The 20,720-nt window shown below is 33.6% G+C and overlaps 1 protein-coding gene across 4 annotated transcripts in view; it reads right to left on the bottom strand.

Annotated features, from left to right (window-relative positions):
* The window catches only part of EcR (Ecdysone receptor), a 111,968-nt gene extending 110,088 nt beyond the window's left edge, over window positions 1–1,880 (bottom strand). For 2 of the 4 annotated variants that reach the window (XM_090105350.1, XM_090105348.1), the window contains exon 1: window positions 1,431–1,874. The gene's annotated coding sequence lies outside the window, so the exon portion shown is untranslated. Of the gene's footprint in view, window positions 1–1,430 lie in introns of all 4 variants that reach the window. The other 2 variants (XM_090105349.1, XM_090105347.1) reach the window with 2 other exon arrangements.
* Between the last annotated feature and the right edge of the window lie 18,840 nt (window positions 1,881–20,720).

Genomic DNA, 20,720 nt, shown 5'->3' with positions numbered 1-20,720 from the left:
CTTATTCAAATGTATATTTCTTTACCGTTCCCATTCTGAGTTACTATACTCATTATAAGCAAAATGGGTAGGTTATAATTTCCCATGAGGTTAGAGCTGGTTGGCTCACAATTTGTTTTGGCCCGGCGACGGGCAGCCGCTGACGGGGTCATGGAAGAATTCTACCATACCCGTGGCCCCGTCGTTGATGCGGCTTGAGTCTTGACGGAACACAGTGGGGTTTTGGTCGGTAGGAATCCGACATAACCCGCGGCCCCTTCCCCGGAGGCCGTGGGTATCTATCACAGGTCTGTGGTATCTATGCAAGATTTCCCCACTTAAAAAAAAAAAAAAAAGTTATAATTTAAAACCAAGGTAGATACATAGTTTTAACGTACCTACACATTTAAAAAATCTATTGTAATATGATTATGATGTAAGTTGTAACATATTGTACCTACCTATTTCAATATATGAAGAGTTTGTTTGTTTGTTTGAACGCGCCAATCTCAAGAACTACCCGGTCTGATTTGAAAAAATGTTTCGCTGTTACATAGCCCATTTATCGAGAAAGGCTATATAATATCATCACGCTAAAACCAACAGGAGCGGAGCAATGCGGGTGAAACCGCGAGGCACAGCTAGTTTATTTATATAAATCGAGCAAAAATATACCGAGTTGTAACATGATATGAAAGTCGATGTAAGTGTAAATAGTAAATACATAAATTATCGAAAGTGTTGTCATAGTGTCATTTGTAATATTCACCCCTCATATTAAAACTGTGTCCATAAATAATCACAAGAACATGTTGGTTATTAAACATGTTACATAAACATGATATTATGCAAATTAATGCAACTGAACTGTTTCGGCTACAAATTGTTAGTCTTTATTGATTAAATAAACTATTTTTACCTACCTAGTTGTAGGTATATTTTTGTGCCCCATTTTGGACCGTTTTATTTCAAACATTATTTTAATGATAACAATTGAAGATAATTATTATAAAGTGGAATATAGAAATAGTTGATGCTGTTATTTTGTTAATAGTTAATGGAGAATATGTTAGTAGGTACCTACCTATGTTATAAATTTGTAGGCATTTAATCTGTAAACTTATGTTAGTGTTACTATACCTACTCAACTTACTATGCCTTTGGTATTTACATGTTATTATTGTAATAGATACATTTAATGGATAGCCACATAAAGGTTTCTGGTAGGTACGTTATCTGAATATGATTTTACAAAGGCAAACTTTGGAACAAGATGCTGGTAGGATACGGCGATATGCGGGCGTACCTTCTACTACCAATAAACAAGCAAAACTTTCAAACATTAACGCTATAAATATTCAGATTTCAGTTAACGCATTGCCAGCAGCCAGCAGAAAGCGCTCTCATCGCGCTGGGTTTTATGCTGTAATCTTAAACCATACGATACCCACCTAGATACAGTTTGGGCTCAATTTTGACGATCCACTCTCGCACTCCGCTAGAAAGTATACGTTATGTAGTTCGCGCGTGCACTAGCGCGGTTGTCTTATTTATCCATCACTGCACATCCGCAATCGAAAACTCACGATTTCACTGTCACAGCACGCGGCCAACAGACCAGCCGGAGTCAGGCATGTACACAACCGTAATACGGTCAGCGCTGCAGCAACGCGGGTGCCAAGAGCGCTAAGTGAAACCACCGAAGACCGAAACCGCGACGCGAGGTCGATGCGACCTCCACGCTCGAGAGCGTGAGAGTCGAAGCCTGAAAGGTAGCAAAGTATGCGGGTGGAAGTGCAGTAATAATACAGTGAGAGCTGTACGAGACGACGCGCGTGACTCGCCGCCGCCAACTGACGGGGCGCGCCGCGACGAGCCTCACTTCACCACCACACGCGCAATCGCGCACACTCGCGCGGCCGGGAGGCGCGAACCTCGCCGCCCGCTCGCCGCGCTGCTTCGACGCGACACCGCTTTCCGTTCCGACCAGCGCCTCTATGGACGCACTTACCGATAATATTTTAAACATTCCTTATTTGAATTTAAAATTCTGTTGTCCGTCGAAGAAACCCAATCCGCTGAATATTTACTGAAATATAAGCGTCTCACTGGACGAATCGGTTGCGCAGTGAATGGACAGCGCGTGTAGAAACAACGAGAGCGCATGCGCCACGCACACTCACTTAAATATAGAGCCTCAAAACGCAAATGTATTTGTTGTACGTATACACAAACAATATCGTACACTTAAGTAGCGAAGAGATGTAATTTTATCGCCAATAACAACTTCTCGGTACTCTACTTATTAGAAGAAAGGATCTTTTTCTATTTTCTATTTCCTTGTTTTTAATGTACTTCAGAAATCTAATAAGATTAATATTAATATAGTCTAGTATAGAGCTCCTGGACATTTTACAAATATAAATTTAAAATTAGATAACGTCTTTAGTTTTTAGTACCTACCTATTTATTTTTCAGAACGTATAATAAGAATAGCTCGAATTGTCAGAAACAAAGCATCAATATGAATGCACGCGTGGAGGCAGAGTAAGGTCATCGGAATGCTTTAGGCGCGATGCTACAAATTGCGCAAATAGATGTTCCAATGAACTCGTTTAATAATAGCAGGCGTAGTGAGGGCGCCCGCGTCACTGCCGACTGCCGAGTGCCGAGAGGAGCGCTCTAGCCGCGCATGTAGTCGCTACTCGCTTCGTCTAACTTGCCGCTTGCCCGCCGCAAACTATAAAATAAAATGTGCTCAAGGTTATACCACGTCACACACGCAAAAATCTTACTAGAATCTTGAATGAGATAATTGTAGAGCTATCGAACTAATAATGAGCGCAGTTGCTACCCACTCTCGGACGTAAAAACTAGAGATAATTGCGTAGAAAAAAAAAATTATGAGCATGATTTTGTTGAGCCTAGTAATTATTCTTGAATGTAAATTCTAGCAGTAACATAGCTAAATGACTGGAAATGACGGGATTTAACAAACCAATAAATATAAAATAATATTAAATTGTTGAGGAGTGTAATATGAACAACGCGTGGTATTTTAAATTTCGGCATTCTTTTGTTATTTTTAGAAACGTCTGAAAGTGACATTGAAAATTGAAATGACGTTTCAAAGATACTTTTATTCATTGCAGGCGTCACGGCTCATCAAGTGACTGAAACAACAAATCATTTTCATGTGGAACGACTGTGAATATTAATTAAAATGTATAATTAGAACTGGATATTTACCCCGGCTAATTGGAAAAAAATAACTAATTATAATGTCCAATGTTTTTACCAAGAGATTACACTCAAAATGTATACTTACATACAATAAATATTTAACCCAGTAACAATAAATTAAACTGAAGCTATGCAATAATATTCCAAAGTATGCAACTCGTAGAACTGGTTCAGTTAAAAAGGCTCTACTTGTACGACTTGTTCCCTAAGCTTGCAGATAAATCCATAAAAGTGCACTCTAGGACTTAAATTTTAAAATACGCTCGTTTCTATGGTTTTTTGATTTTATTTCTGGACGAAGATTGAATTTAATCTTCTACTTTGCAATGTCGTTCACTCAAATGCTTTAATATAATATTTATTTATTTGTTTTTTAACGTCTGTGATTATTTTTTTTTATATTTGCATGTAAAAGACTTCTTTGTTCGGTATGAAATTGATTTTTGTATATAAATTATAATATATGCTTACATCTTCTACCTATATGTACTTATGTAGGAAATCGTGACATTCCTAATAAGGATGAATAAAAAAAAACAAGTCTTGAAAACATTTTTAAAGCGAGAAGATTAAGCGACTAAAGAGGGTAAGCGTACCAATTAGCTCTCATATAATAGCCACCAAAAATGTCACTGAATGCCGCGCTATTTCCTCAATAAATCTTGTTTCAGATTTCAACTTTTAATCATTTCACATGACGTTTACTTTCTCCATAACAGGCTTAAAATACTTTGCACTTTAATTGTGGACACGAAACAATGTGAGGGCTGTGTGTCCGAGGTGGTCGTTCTGTATGGACATCAGAACATCCGCCGGCGCCCGAAACATTACCAGAACACTTAGGGGATAAAGTCATGCAAACACTTCAACTGGAAACTGTTATAATAATCCTTTTATATGTAAGCTAAAAGTGGAGCTTGTTTCTGACGTTTTATTTGCTAGTAACATGTAAAATTTTATAAACTGATTGTAGAGCTGTTTGTTGTATCATTATAATTTATATGAGTACTCGTGTTAAAAGTATTAAAGAAGCAGCAACACATAGTCTATGCTATGTAGATTTTCATACACAGTTACTCATGTTATAGAATCTTAGCTATTGTTAAAAACGTAAATTGAAAGTATAGGTGTGGTCCGTGTATAGAAGCAGCTATGTAAAATGTAGCCTGGGTTTATTGCAGACAAGCTTTGTCCGCGCCGCCGCGGCTGCCTGATGGGCATGAACAAGTTCTACGCACAATGCCACATAAACATTTAAATATTACGAACAAAACATTTTCACAATCTGCAACAGCGATAGAAACAGTCGTAACTACAGAACACAATCATATGGAGTGTTGAAGGAGCTGCAAAACGTTTTTAAAATACATTCAACGCATATTATCTTAAGGTCTGCGTAATAATAACTAACATCGGTTCACTTCACACGATTTAGGATATTGGTAAAGTCGTTGACCCATCGGAACATGCCGAATAATGTTTATGTCTTCAACGTACCCATTAGCCACCTTTTTGGGACTTGAGTTATAACATTGGTTATTAAATTGGCTCGTTGTGCTACGTAAATATTATAATTAAAGGCTGATATGGTAACGTGGGATGTGTATAATCACACAGCATTATTGTACTACCCTCTAAACGTATTTTTATAACAAGGTGAGTATGAGTAAGTCTGAACTTCTGTTAAGTTTTTTAACCATTCTGAAATATAGTTTGGTTCTGAGAATATTCTCAAAGAGTCCTGTCGAATAAAAAACAACAAAGGATAATAATGGCGAGTCCAGGAAAACATAAAATTCATTAGAGCCTCCAGGCTGTTCATACAATGTTTCATAGTTTTTGAATATTGTGCTGTAGTACAGCGTATATACGATAGCAGTATAATGTACTTATGTGAATTATATACAGCGTATATAATTCACATAAGTACATTATAAAGCATGTTCGCATTTGCTGTTTGTATATTTTGGCCCACCGGAAATTTTCGATTACAAATTAGATTATTATTATTTGGATAAGATCGCATCATAATCACATCACCTAAAGTAAAAGTTTACTCTATAAAAAGCATCATCAATTTATGAATTATGAACAATACGATAATTATTACTCAACCACAAACGATTCAACATAAGACAGAAACAACTTCATAAAACAAATAAAACATTTCGCTGCACATTTGAAGTCAGCTATTTCAATTATCATATAATAGTTTCAAATTAAGCAAACATTTGCTACTAGTGTTTTTGTATACATTGGTGCAATTAACACCTGTAGAGCTTAGAGGTCAAAACGCCTTTCGGCAACCCCTCTCTGCCCACAACCTGCCCACATCAGACCCAAAATGAATTGTTACTATAAGATTAATCAATACGAATAAATAAACCTCACTTTTAATTATAAGCGAATTTGATTTATGACTTAATATTTGTTTTGCGGCGGTGCCTTTTTTGTTGTTAAATCGATTGTTATTTTTAACAAATTTTCGTTATGAAAAAAGGTAACTGAAATAATTATTTTCAATTTTAATTAAAGAACGGAAATTACTTTTAGTATACATACTTGAATACAAAGTAAAATGTTTCGTAAAAAAATAATTAAATAATTATTTTTTTCCCAACAATTTATGCGGATGAAAGAAAATGTGTAGATATTATTTAACTAAGAATATTTCAATAATATCTTATTCAGGAATGTAATTTATTTTCGACAAATTGAATCACTATAACATTGTGAATGCCCTGCTCAAGATATAAAGCTTTTATATAATGTTTGTATACAAAGAAAAATAAATAAGGAAAACGGAAACAGGCGGCATTTTTTGTATATAAAACATTTCTTTGATCACCATTTTGTATGAACTTATTTTCTTAAATAAATATTGAAGTAAAGACAAAAGTTTATAAATAGAACTAAGTAAAATAAAACGATAAAAAATTATCTTTTTTACTGCTACAATTAATCGTGTCTAAAATATCGAAGCCCACTCAAAGTAAGAACATTCGATTATTATTATTTGTTGGCAATCATCTCCATGCCTGCCAACATAATTGATATTTCAACAGAATAATTGACATAAATGAAAAGCAAACAATACATTAATTATATTTAACTCCGTATTAATTGAAATGGTCGGTTGATCCACGCGCTAGACTCACATATCGGTTGCGCGGGCGCAAGTAGGATTTCCTTTTTAGACCAAACCTACTCGTACTCGTCCATTGGGTCAGTATGCGAGTGACGCTAGGGAGATCTTTATGGTCGTATTGCTATTCAAATACATTAATTATTCATTACTTTATTACATACCTTTAAGTACATTAATCGAGAATACAATGAGAACTGCCAGTTAAAATTTTTGTTAGTTATAAAAAATGTTTTATATTTTAACTTTCAATTTAAAAATACTTTTATAATTGAACTCTGTTTCCACAAAACTAAATCTAGTTTTAAGTCAAGTTATGAAAAAATAAATAATAGCAACCTTCGAATCTAATATGACGTAGATTGTAGATGATTTTAATAACCCATGCAACGAATATATTCCGTATTATGAATACCCGGCCCTCATAGCAAGTAGATAAATATACTCGATTCAATTTAATCCACTTAAGTGGAGGGCACTCAACAATATCAACTTTAGCGTAACAAATTATTACAAAAGACATACAATAATCGGACGAACACCAGATTCTGCGAAAGCTTACTTCAAATCCAGCTGTAAAAATAGCGTTGTAAGATAAAATCTCTTCTTGCGATCGGATTTTTAATCTTTTAAATTATAACCGGCTTATAACTTATATTAGGAGCTTAACACGATACTTGAATAAACGAACTCAAAAATAATCCTATTATCAGACTACGGCTACGAGGGAACGCTTAAAATTATAAATAGATTTTACATAATATTTATAGTAAGAGTGTCGTGGCCTAGAGAGGTGAAGACACGTCCGATATCATCGAGTTCAACCTAAATTTTTGACCCGATTCAATATAAAAACAGATTGTTGGGCTAACGACCCGCGTTACGTGGAATAGACAAACAAAACAACCGCGGGCCGCATGCCGACAGCCCTTCATAATTTTCTTTAACATGTTTTTATATAATCTGTGGCTCGATTGAGTAACGGTAATGGGACCGCTAAGGTTCGGTAGGGTTAGCATGACCGTGAATTATTCCGTTCTAATTCTCAAGGACCATTTAAATAGTTCTTTGCCCCGTACCCGTAGTAATCGTTTAGATTCGTGTAGAGTTTATATTTTACTTATTATTTATGAAGACCCGTTTATAGGCAGAGTTTTCGGATCATGTTAGTGTTATATTTCGTCTAGTGTTTAATTTTTAATTAAGAACCTTAATGATATTTTTATAGAGATCTCACAATAGTAACAAGGTACATCATCCTCGGAAAAAGAGAGTCGAATAAGAATATAAAATGAAATCAAACTCAACAAATGACTAAAATTCATTATCTTTAAAAGATTCTTCGTATTCATTTCCATTAGAAATAAAAGCTTATTGTCCGCATTTAAGCCAAGATGAAAAAAAAGGTACAATAACAATCTACATGATTAATTACGCGTAAGAACAGCATATGAGATACATTCATGTAGAAAATTAAAATACTCGAAACATAAGTGGTCTTTATGAACAAAGAGCTATTCATACGTGGTGCTTGGAACGGAATGCACGATACGTATTTTATTAGCTCCACTACCGAGCGAAATAAAATGATATGTGATATCACTTTTCAATGGGTAAGCCTGAACAGAAGTGTTCGTTGTAAATCTCCGGTTCGATAAATCGCTATATTTATCAGTGATATATTAATTGCTCGACATGAGTACATTATACAGGGTGTAATCGTTAAGTGTGCACAGGCGATTTTTCCGTAAGTATTACAGATAACAAAAAACTTTAAACTGATATCGAAAGTACTTAACCTAATGAGTAAAATGGCGGTAATAAATTTTTAAAAATAAATCGAGAAATATCAAAAAAATTATCTTTAAACCCTCCCATACATTAAGTATGAAATATGAATATCCCATATATACATTTAATATGAAAGATTTTAGCTTTCTTTTTCTTTTTTGGTTTTCTGCTTTAATTACTACGCAAATTTGAAGTGGCATTTTCCACGCTTTTTCCGGACATTCACATGTCTGGAAAATCCCCGGGAAATGCTCGGAAAATCCCCGGAAAATGCCTGGGAAATTCCCGGAAAATAAACGGAAAATGCCTGGGAAATGTCTGGAAAATATCCGGAAAATGCGTGGAAATTTCCGGAAAAACGTGGAAAACGCCTGGAAAATCCCTGGAAAATGCCTGAAAATGTCCGGAAAATGTTCGGTAGAAGCGTGGAAAATGCTCGGAAAATCCCCGGAAAATGCCTGGGAAATTCCCGGAAAATAACCGGAAAATACCTGGAAAATGCCTGGAAAGTATCCGGAAAATGCGTGGAAATTTCCGGAAAAACCGTAGAAAATCCCTGGGAAATGCCTGGAAAATATCCGGAAATTTCCGGAAAATGCGTGAAAATGTCCGGAAAATGCGTGAAAATGTCCGAAAAATATCCGGAAAATATCCTGAAAATATCCGGGAAATATCCGGAAAATATCCGGAAATATCCGGAAAATGCGTGGAAATTTCCGGAAAAACCGTGGAAAATATCCGGAAAATGCGTGAGAATGTCCGGAAAATGCGAGGAAATGTCCGGAAAATGTCTGGAAAACATCCGGAAAATCCCCGGGAAATGCTCGGAAAATCCCCTGAAAATGCCTGGGAAATTCCCGGAAAATAACCGCAAAATGCCTGGGATATGCTCTAAAATGTCTGGAAAATATCCGGAAAATGCGTGGAAATTTCCGGAAAATCCCTGGAAAATGCCTGGAAAATATCCGGAAAATGCGTGAAAATGTCCGGAAAATATCCGGCAAATGCGTGATAATGTCCGGAAAATGCTAGAAAATGTCCGGAAAATGCCTGGAAATCCCCGGAAAATGCCAGAGAAATGTCCGGAAAATGTCTGGGAAATGCGTGGAAAATGCCAGGGAAATGCTCGGAAAATCCCCGGAAAATATCCGGAAAATGCGTGAAAATGTCCGGAAAAAGCGTGGAAAATGCCACTTCAAATTTGCGTAGTAATTAGAAAGAAAGAAAGAAAGAAAGAAAGAAAAAACGTTTATTTAATGACACATAGCCTCACACATACATAATGAAAAACAATTTATACATTTAATTAAAGCAGAAAACCAAAAAAGAAAAAGAAAGCTAAAATCTTTCATATTAAATGTATATATGGGATATTCATATTTCATACTTAATGTATGGGAGGGTTTAAAGATAATTTTTTTGATATTTCTCGATTTATTTTTAAAAATTTATTACCGCCATTTTACTCATTAGGTTAAGTACTTTCGATATCAGTTTAAAGTTTTTTGTTATCTGTAATACTTACGGAAAAATCGCCTGTGCACACTTAACGATTACACCCTGTATACATTGGGATATTTGGCTTTTTGATTACTTAGAAGGGAAGACAAACATGCTACGAAAGATATTTTACATTGGAGAACGACTTGCTCAGATGATTGGCATAAAAAAAGAATGTAAATTCTACTATAATTCGTTTAATTTTTGATTTGTTGTGACTCACTTGTGATAAGTGGAGATCACGGCGGGAGCCGGTAAACTACAGCCTATTACTACTACTACTATAATATTAGAAAAACATACACTTATACCAACTGTAGCAGAACAACTTAATTGTTAATTTTAGATTTTTTATAATACAAACATTTTATTAATATTAATTGTTAAATTCATTATTGTTAGCACGCGCGCTGTCTTACCTGATCCTAAACTTAGACATTGTGCAGGCATACCTAATACAGTCACAAAGGAACTGCCGGTGCCCTATACGCTATACACAGTAGACGCTTATACTGTTAAGTAATTTATGCGAGCCCATATTAAAATATAATGTCTCCATTTATCTTATACATAGCCAATTAATAAAGAAAATAGAGATGTGTGGACGCATTATATTAAGCAATATCTTTAGAAGCTTCATTACATAATGCTTTCAACTCCTATGGCGCTATATAAATAAAAAAAAGGTTTATAATAGTTTCTCAGTTAATAGGTAAACCTCAAGTTACGACTGCATTGTTATCTCCAGTTTAATTGACTATTTCTCAGTTCTGACTTGACGCATAAATTATTCTGGCTGCTTATAACGAATCGACTCTTAAAGTCACATCGAAAGTGCAAGCTGACGGCAAAATTCATTCCATGCACTTGCTACTGGGCCACTAGACGAACGTATTGGAAAAATGGCCTTACAGACATCAAGACGGCAGTTGCAACATTTCGTTTTACACATTGCATATAAGGGTTACAATCCTTTGCCACCGCGATTAGTAAGTATGGATTGAAAGAGTACTATTTATAGATGAACGAGTAGCGAAACCTGTGTAGCAGGATAGTGAGGTATAATGAGAGGCGATCTTGGAATACTGCCACAACAGCCGAATGTGAGTGACAGCCAACGACACTTATCTGGTTACTTTACATTTGATCCAGCAGCTAATGAAAAAATATACTACTTTCAAGATTTATTTTTGGGACTCTTCGCATAATTTATTTTGTTTGCCCGTACACTTATATCAAAAGAATAATTTTGATGTGAATACTCGAATGACATTGTTCTCTTTTGTGTCGTGAATCTTCGTTATTGTTTACTACCGTTTCTTTTATACTCGCTAGTGTTTGCTTTCATGTGAATATACACCTTTCTGTTGACTTACCCAAACAAAATCAAACATTTTATCGTTTATATCATTGGTGAAAACGTTATTATCATCAACCATGAGTATTGTCAATAGATAATTGGTATTTATAGATTAGTTATTTTTATACATAAAGCTCTTTGTTTAGGAAGTTATAGTCAAATAGTGTCCTCTAAAACATCACAAAGAATCATGAAACTAAGCATGAAACTATACTATGCTTCTTTTCTTCATCTATATTAATTATGGAACAAACCTTGCAATAAACGGACACAAGCGTTAGATCAAATTGTACGTAGGCTATGTACTTAATTATATTTTAAATACGGCCGCGGCGTAAGAATAATTATAACGAATTTCAAGACGACTTCTTTATGGGTTTATAATACAGCTAGTAAAGTTTACGTTCTCTTATAGCATAGGCAGTTTTATTGAAGCTAATTAAGAGGAATTTTTACTGCATTTAATGTATATGTAGGGGAGCCCTATACATACTAAAAGTGACTGTTTAATTGAGCCTATTACAGAATAGTTATGAAATAACTCTCCATCCATTATTTATTTCAAGCAGCTGACATTTCATTTGTAGTAAATTCAATGAAAAATTTATTATTTTGTAATATAGTATTACCAACAAATGGGCACAAAGTGGGCACATTATTTGAGGATACCCATCCATAATAAACTTCTAATACGACAAATAGAAGAAATCATTTTGTTTATTTTATAATTTCAGCATTTGATTGAAGGATACAAGGGTCTGTTCAAAAATGGCACAAGCCCAGGGTTGTGTACAATAAATACGAAACATTTTTATTTCTTTGGAGTGACATAATTACCTTTATTTACAGTATTTTTTCATGTCAAGATCCTGTTACGAATTCAGTATTTAGGATTAGAAGTTGAACACTTCTAATCCTAAATACTGAATTCGTATCCAAGAATGCTCGGATATACCAATATCAAGAAGTTTGACATCTAATTAGATTTACTTATAAAATTATTGCTCTTGTAACGATATAGCTGTAACGATACAAACTAAAACGCATGCAAATGCTTTAATAATCTGCGATTAAAAATATCACATTGCATGACAAGATCGAAGTGTGAATTATCATCCTAGCTCAAGGTTAGGTGAGGAGTCAGCGAACCTTTTAGGACCTATATCCTGCCTCTACGAGACATCCTCTTTAACACGTGATTTTACAAGTGTCTATAATAAAAAGTGTGATCTATTATTTCATATCCTGTGTTCTGCCCCTATTTGAATATGTAAGGATGCGATAATTTGCTTGGAACTTTCGAAGTTATTATATGATTCACCATTAAATTTTTAACTGAAGACATAATTTTATTTACCATGAATGTCATATTTAAGCAAAATTATAAATAGGTAAATAAGGCAAATAATTTACAAATGCGTGTACAGTGCATTTAACTTCCATCACAATAATCTACAAGTCTTCATTTTGGTAATGTTCCTGCTATTCTTAATAAAAGATATAAAAATAAAATTTAAGAAAAATACAGACAGCTAATAAATTAGACGATGGAGTGTAGGCGTATTAAATGAAGTCATTACGTTATCTGCCGCTTTATGTAAAAACTAGCAGAAAATTTGATAAAGCAAAGTATTTTGATTGGATTCTCTATGAGCGATGTACCTAGTATGAAACCTCGAACGTTTTCATTAAAGTGACATTACATCTACATGAGCGGTCGCACTCAATGTTATGACACTGAAGGTTAACAATAAATATTAGGTGTAGGAGTAATATTTCAACGCACCGGAATCATGTGTGAACTATGATAGATACGAGGTCGTGTGCGCGGTACCAAGGCTAATACATCATTATGTGGATCGAAAAATACATCGTGCCATTTGATTCCAACAGAATTAGTATCACCACAGATAATATGATACTAAAATATTACGGATTACCAAAAGCATAAGAAATCTTGAATAGTTTTCTCTATAACTATTGACTTTTTTATGTGATATATCACATTCACACATATATAATAATAAGTTTGTACCACAATTCATTATTATTTCCTAAATTTAAATAACTTTTAATTGTTTTAGACTCTACAATTTAAGCTAGGGGGCCGAATGTAACTCGAACGTCGTACTTACAGTGATTACACTACTAGATGACTAGTGACATCATCGAGTCTCCGCACTTGCAATAGAGTACTCATAATAATTTTAAATTTACCATGTAGTACGTAAAATATGTTAAACGTAAGTAGTTTAAATAATGCATTTTAAGTCATGTGGGTACATTTTAAACACTGATTAGGTTGAATAATTATCTTCCGACATTTTCCTCATAGTGTAAATTATTCGTGTACTAATTAACTTTTTAAATGAGTCTGAAGTGGAAGACTATGTTTATTGTTTAGTTAAGAATTACTTAGTAGTTCTTGGAAAATATTCGTAAAATTAGCGAAAGACAAATCGACGTACGATTTCAAGTGGTGGTACATATATGCTCGGACGGTTAAAAGGTACCTAAAACGTCTGTAATTTGGACAATTTCAGGCATGTTTATTAATGTTTGGGTGCGACCAGTGGGGACAGGCGGTCCTGACAATTGCAACATCCGACGCGCTGTCTGCCGCACCAATTTGCGCCGGCGCAGCGCGACCATTTGCTCTGCACCCAGCCTGACAAAACAGCAATCGTGTAACTGCATCTATGACCTCATCTTATTGTACTTGAATCGAGTAGGAGTGACCGCTAAATGGACGCGTTGTGAACCGATTTAAGACAGCGAACAGGGAGTGCGTGACCGAAGTCTATTATATCGGTCATAGTAAATTTCTAGTAACATAACAAGGTCGGTCGTTGACCGTTAGGAGCCCTACAACCTACCCATCATTAAGGTTACTTTGAAAGGTGAATAATGGACGCTCCGCTGATGCCTTGTGGCTCGAGACAATGACATTGAAACATTAGCTCATATTTCGTACGTGTGTACGCTATCGGTCATCACGGACGTGTATACACTATTTTAACACCTCTCAATGTGATTGGAATAAACGCAAATGTTTTTGGCTTTTGTGGTTTAGAAATTTGCCACCTCTAAATTTTATCCATAATACATAATTTATGTTATGAAGCAGAAGTGACTTTTCAATCATTTTCTTTCTTGCCGATTTGATATTCAATGTAATGTAAGATAATATCTGGAATATGTCATGAAAACAAACGAATGGGTTGCAAAGTATGATTATATAACATTCTCCATAATACCGCTTAGAAATTGATATGAGAAAAAGCATGGAGACAAAATTGAATGCCTTATTAAAATATCTACAAGACAGCCAAGCTGGGGTAAACAAAGCAATCAATTAGAGTCGAAGAGTAAGTAATGGGCCAATAAATATCTGAGAGCCGCGGAACTTTAACTGTGTAACCGATCAATACTGTCATGAAAATTCAACTAAAATTATTTACAAGCCATTATTTATTGCACTTTTGTAGCAACACGTTCAGCATTATTTATTCTAAGTATAAATCTAACTATGAATTAGTAGCAATTTCCGAAATGTAACTTAACTACTGACAATCGATGAGGTTTAACTATTAAAATTACTCACGATATATTCGAAGTTCTAAAAAAGGAAAAAGATGAATGAAAACTTATTTAAGAAAATGTTCACTTTAATGCAGCTCTAAAAAGTATTCAAGTGTTATAGGGCATACAAATTGGAAGGGCCACGTCAGATGTTGTAGACTGTAGAGTATTTTTCATGTATTTTTGTAACATATATTGTTTTTGTTGGATTGGTCTGACCAAATTACTTTGCAATTGAAGAGGACGTAAAATCAAATTAGGTTTTCTTATTCAACGACTGATGACTGCTTACTTGATCAAATCATATGTATCTAGCTCATATATGTATTTTATTCACATTATCCTATTTGTATTGAGCTAAATTCCTACTACAATGATACAACACAATATATTTTTAACCAGCAGCATCCCATCGTTCAAGATGCGACACGACACCGGAGCGGCTACGAGAGATTATCACGCAAAAACCGATCACACTTGATTGATGACGTACATCTATGACTATGATTAATATCACATATTCTCGACACCGATGTCATATTAAGGAAACCTCATTCGCTCTTTCCTCACTTAAATGAAACCTGCGATTCAGTTGAAGTGATATTTTAACCGCAAAAGGTTTGGTTTAGAGATCTGTATGAGATTGATATGACGAATGAGTACACAAAAAAAAGAATATGATGAAAATTCCTGTAAAATTCATGGGGGCTATAATATTAGATTATATTATTATTTGTATTAATCACATCTGACGGTGCATTTATATTAAAATAGGGAATGCTCATTTCCTACTATGTCAAATTCTTTTAGTGTAAACAGGCGTAGAGCATTAGCATGAGCAAAACGGAAGACCGTTAATAAGCATAAGCAAATTTTATCATGTCTATTTATGCGTTCAAAAATATTATAATATTATGCAATGTTCTAATACCTACTGAACAACACAGCATACGAGTTTTCGTTTACACTAAAAGATCGCGAAATAATGCTCTAGCTTTAGCTCTATGTTCGTTTGAACTAAATGCACCGTATACATCTTTTCTATAGCCATTCTAAAATAATGGTGAAAAAAATTGTGAACGAAAAGAAAGAAAATAAATATTTCTATATTATGCATATCAAGCTTACTAAAATTATCTTACATATTCCGAACTGTTTAAGGCAAACTCTAAGTGATAGAGTCAACATTCTTCTACTTTGAAATATTCAATTATCGCCTTAACTAAGTATAGTTAGAAGTCTGCATAAGCAAATTTTATCATGTCTATTTATCGTACAAGATACGACCTTAAATGAACAAGGATAGGTATCTCGTCGATTAGAATATTAACAGAATATTTAAATATTTCAATTTTTATTGTTTGTTAGTCCTCATCTAGATTAGATGCCTTTTTTTAATTATTCATATCACATATGTTAAAGTGTTCAAATCCAAATTGTGTTGTACTTTATATGTATTTTGTTAAAAAAATTCCTACATTGAAATCGTCCTCAACCTAAAATTCTCTTGGGTATCACTATAAGGAAAGGTGACAAAACAATAGCCTCGCTTTATTACCCAGTGGAATTTTACTTGATATACTCAATGTGAATTATGTGAGCAATAAAATCTTTTGTATTTGTAATCTGCGTGCAAGCATAGCAAAGCATCCTGTTCAGTATGTATGTATAGAAAAGATCGAGAGCTGATAAAAACGTAGGTGTTATTCTATCGAACAGCGGACTTAATCTATGCTCGCATACGGACAACTTGTTTAAGCATTATTTTAAATACTTCGAATATATTTTTTATGCACGCAATTTAGATTTACTATCTGTTGACTGTTTGCAGTTTGTACGCCAGGAAATATTTACATATTATTTTGAACTAGAATAAAAAAATATAATTAAGGACTTAATTTTGTTGAATCGTTTGTTTTAAATAAGACTGAATTAATTACACTTTTTTTCATTCTTCCTTTCATTACCGTATAACTATTATTAGAAGTTGGTTGAAATTTATGGTCATACCAAAAAAATGTAAAAGGTAAATCTTATAACACACTTCTTATATCTCTCACAGTCTTACACGGGCTGATTGCAAATATTTTGCCAGATAAGAAAAACTCGTTAGGCTGGACCAATTCGGTATAAATATGTCGACAAAACCAAGCAATGTATCAATTAGGAGGTTTAAAATTTTAAATCACATCGCCTTTCGGAAAAACCATTTGGTGTGACACTTTTATTGTTGTGTTTTTTCACGATAAAATGTTGTTTGGCAGGAACCAATCAACCAAATAAGAACTTACTTCATTACTCGCTGAATTTTTGTGTTTATTTAAAGAAGGTTAATTCGATAATAAAATATATATATACGTAAGTATGTAGGTACTTAAACTTTTTCTGTTACGATTTAATTAATGTCTATTTGCGTATGAAATACTAATAATAAAATGTAAGAAACATTGTGTTGACTATAAAACGCCAACAATAAACACCAATTTCCGACAGTAAATTGAAATTTGATTTAAATTCAGGCGTAAGTCAACAGCAATTCTGTCGAATTGCGTCGACCATCAATGCCTTATTTCGGGAGGTCATTGTGCGCGCGAGATGACGTCACCGGTGACCTTGACGCGCGAGCACCTCCCGCCCCGCGCCCGTCGCCGCGCCGCGCTGCACGCGTGAAAAATGTCGCTGTCAAATGCGGCAAGTGTCACTCGCAATAACTTACGGTGACCAAATTTTCCCAATTATTATCATACCAATATATATTTTATCTTTACCACATAAGAACAACTATTGCCTGCTCTTCCTCGTTAATTTATCATAAAATCGGGCGACCTTCCTATTATTCTGAAGGCAACTTTACATTGTGATAGTTAAGCCGAGGTTGGCTAAGCGTTATTGTATTTTTGAATGAGTCTCATTATCGTAGAGTAGAGACAAAAAATTCAAAGCGAAGCTGATGCGCACGAAAAGTTAATAATTTTTAAATGAGTTATCTTCGTCGAAGCGGATAAAACGTATCCTCAATTACTCATTAATCAATAAAAAGCGAAGTTTCGCAAGTTATTAGCTAGCAATTAGGCAAGTAAAGTGCGGGTGAATCGACCGTCTGACATTCGGCGCCCTTGCGTCGCCCTCGTCTGCCAGGCCGAACTTACATTTTACAGAGACGCATCTGCGAAATTTTACGTCTCTACAGATTACAGACGCTATAAACTTTGAATAATGCATTAAGTGTTAGATGCTGAGATTGAATAATATAACAGGTGAAAGTAAAATCTTAAACTATTTTTTTTTTATATAGACATGTCGTACTGTGCACAGAACATTTTATTTTATATTTAATATGATTTAAAATACTAATGACTAAAATAAAGATAATATTTTTGAAAATGTGTAACAAACTCCAAATTACCTAAGAGATTTCTTAAGCTGTTTCAAAAATAGATCTATACTTTATTACTTTCTAATTGCTACGTGACGTAGGCATTCATTTTTCAGCCTGATTCATCCAGGGCAGAGCTCTCCGCTCACCGAGTTGCTTATACTCACTTGTGACATCAACAAATTAAATGACATGATTTTAATTTCAATGAAAAATTAAAAGAGATATTCAAGATTTTAACATACGAGTAGCTCTTGTTATGAGCAACCATTAGCGGCAACATCATAACATTCGTAACCAGCGATCAGGGAATGTGATTCATTATTTCATTAGAGGGTCCGCCACTCAAATTGTGTGTCATTGACTTTGCGAAAACGAAAGTAATCAACGATATTACGGTCAATTATAACAATAAATTATGATTTAGGGTCATTTGCGTTTTATTGCAAATTAAAAAATGCTTAATTGGTATCGCGCCAATATTATTTTATCGTCTACAAGGTGAGATAGACACTCATTAACAATTTATCTTATCGATTTTTTTGACACATAGAAAAGCTATTTATAGACATTAAACATTTAATTAGTGTAATTTGCATAAAAAAACATTAATTTGATTTGAGAGTGGACAAAAAGTGTACATCTCCTATATTTTAATAACATGCATAGTTATTTCAGATTACTTGCTTCAAAAAATATATAATGTACAATAATGAAAATATAATTTGAAAAGACGCATTTATTTAAATAAAGGTTAAATATTTCGTCAACAGAAAAGCCATTCAAGAAAAAAATATTGCGTGTTATATGGACCGGAAATTGAGGTTTAATTGCACAAAACACGATTTGCAAACATTAGCGTTAATTTATGAGCTATTGAAGAGAAAATTAGTCTTTGCTTTTAATCCCAAGCATTTTAAACACAACTAAAAGTCACATTACTCGTAATATATTTATTATAATTTATATTCTACTAGGGCTTCGCCCGTGGTACATATTTCGCAATAAAAGGTAGCCTATGTCCTTTCTCAGGTATCAAAATATCTACATACCAAATTTCATGCAAATTGGTTCAGTAGTTTAGGCGTGATTGAGTAACAGACAGACAGACAGAGTTACTTTCGCATTTATAATATTAAGTATGGATTAGTATCCTTATAATATTCACCTATAATTAATTGAAATAAAAAATAGCATAATAAAAAAAGTAAAATTGCCGCATGTTACATAGAACTAACTCTTTATTATCTGTGCTGGAACTTTGTTACTTAGAAATTCAAAATCAAAGATATACTGAGAAAGGAAAGATACACTAAATCCTGAATTAAAACATTAATTTTCATGCTTTTATTTACTGAATACTTTTTACAAAACATGTAACTTCTTAAAATCACACATACACAGGACTAATTATTATTACTATAGAATAGAGAAAAATATACTAATTATATTTGGAACCTTACCGCTAATCAAAGCGTATCCTTGTGGAGTTGAGGTAGATATCGTCAGAATAACACTGTATCTGAAAAAGAAAAAGAAATATTAAATAATTTTCCTTTGGTTTGTTAATTTTCCAAATCGTATATTATACTGATATTAAAATTGCGATGGTGTGTTCAATGATGTGCTAAAAAATTCTCAAAAGATTTCTATGAAATTGGACGCAAGAGTCGTAGGTAATAAATCATAATATCCTATATGAACTCGTAGGACAATAAATGTATCAATAACAATAAACATATTTTTGTAAGGAAAACCTTTATAGAATCTTTCAAATATTATATAATATCAAATATTTATATAAGAAAACACGTGTAATGGGCATAATGTTGACCCTTCGTAAGCCTGCTTGGGACAACGGCATTATCTTTATTATATGTAAATTACATTCGTGCCTCTAAATCTCAATTAGGCATTAAGAAACTTCAACAATTCAGCCGAATTAATTTGATGAATTTATGTACGAAAACAAGATATTACGAAGAAGCTGTGTATAACTCTGTGAATTATTTTCTAATTTTCTAATTCTTATTTGTTTCATGTTATCCAGAATTGTGAAATTCGTATCTCAAAACCGTAAATGATATTATTATTTATTTATATCATATTCTCTTCTCAAATATCTCTTTCTCTATATTTTTATAAAAGGATCAGCCCTGAACTGAAGCCGAGAAATATAATCCAAATCTATTTAAGAAGATATTCTTCTTATTTTTAAAATTATTGGAAACACTAAAACAATAATGAAGATATAGATATTTTTTTCTTCACGATATCCAAAATAACACAAAAAATTTTTTAGCTACTAGTTATTAATTATTATTCTGTGCTTTAGCCGAGTTTTGAACAAAATAGTACAATGTAATTGAAGATGCACAGTAATAATATTCATATGTGTTTTGCTATTATTTTTAGTGAACAACACGAATAACTCTTAATTCTTAAAGGTTATTTGCAAAAACCTTATATACACTGATGAAACACAACAAACAAATTATAAAAGAATATTTTACAATTCATAACACATTAGCTAATGGGAAAACTTTCAGGCTATATATTTTGTTAAAGTTGGTCTGGAGTAAAGATAACCCTTCAAAAAAACGGTTGGTAAATCCATTGTTTAATTTTATGCCGATGTTCTTTTTTTGTTTTATATTTCGCACAGGTATTTTTCGTAAAATCGGATTATAGCATTTGTAAACAAGCTTATAAATTATAATTACAGTATTTATCCATAGGTATTT

The sequence above is a fragment of the Colias eurytheme genome, chromosome 9, assembly GCF_061535395.1.
Source record: "Colias eurytheme isolate Ceu_HAF_F1 chromosome 9, ilColEury1 Martin Lab GWU primary, whole genome shotgun sequence".
NCBI lineage: Eukaryota > Metazoa > Arthropoda > Insecta > Lepidoptera > Pieridae > Colias > Colias eurytheme.
Note: the sequence above shows the minus strand (reverse complement) of the source record. Positions and strands in the feature narration are given on the sequence as shown.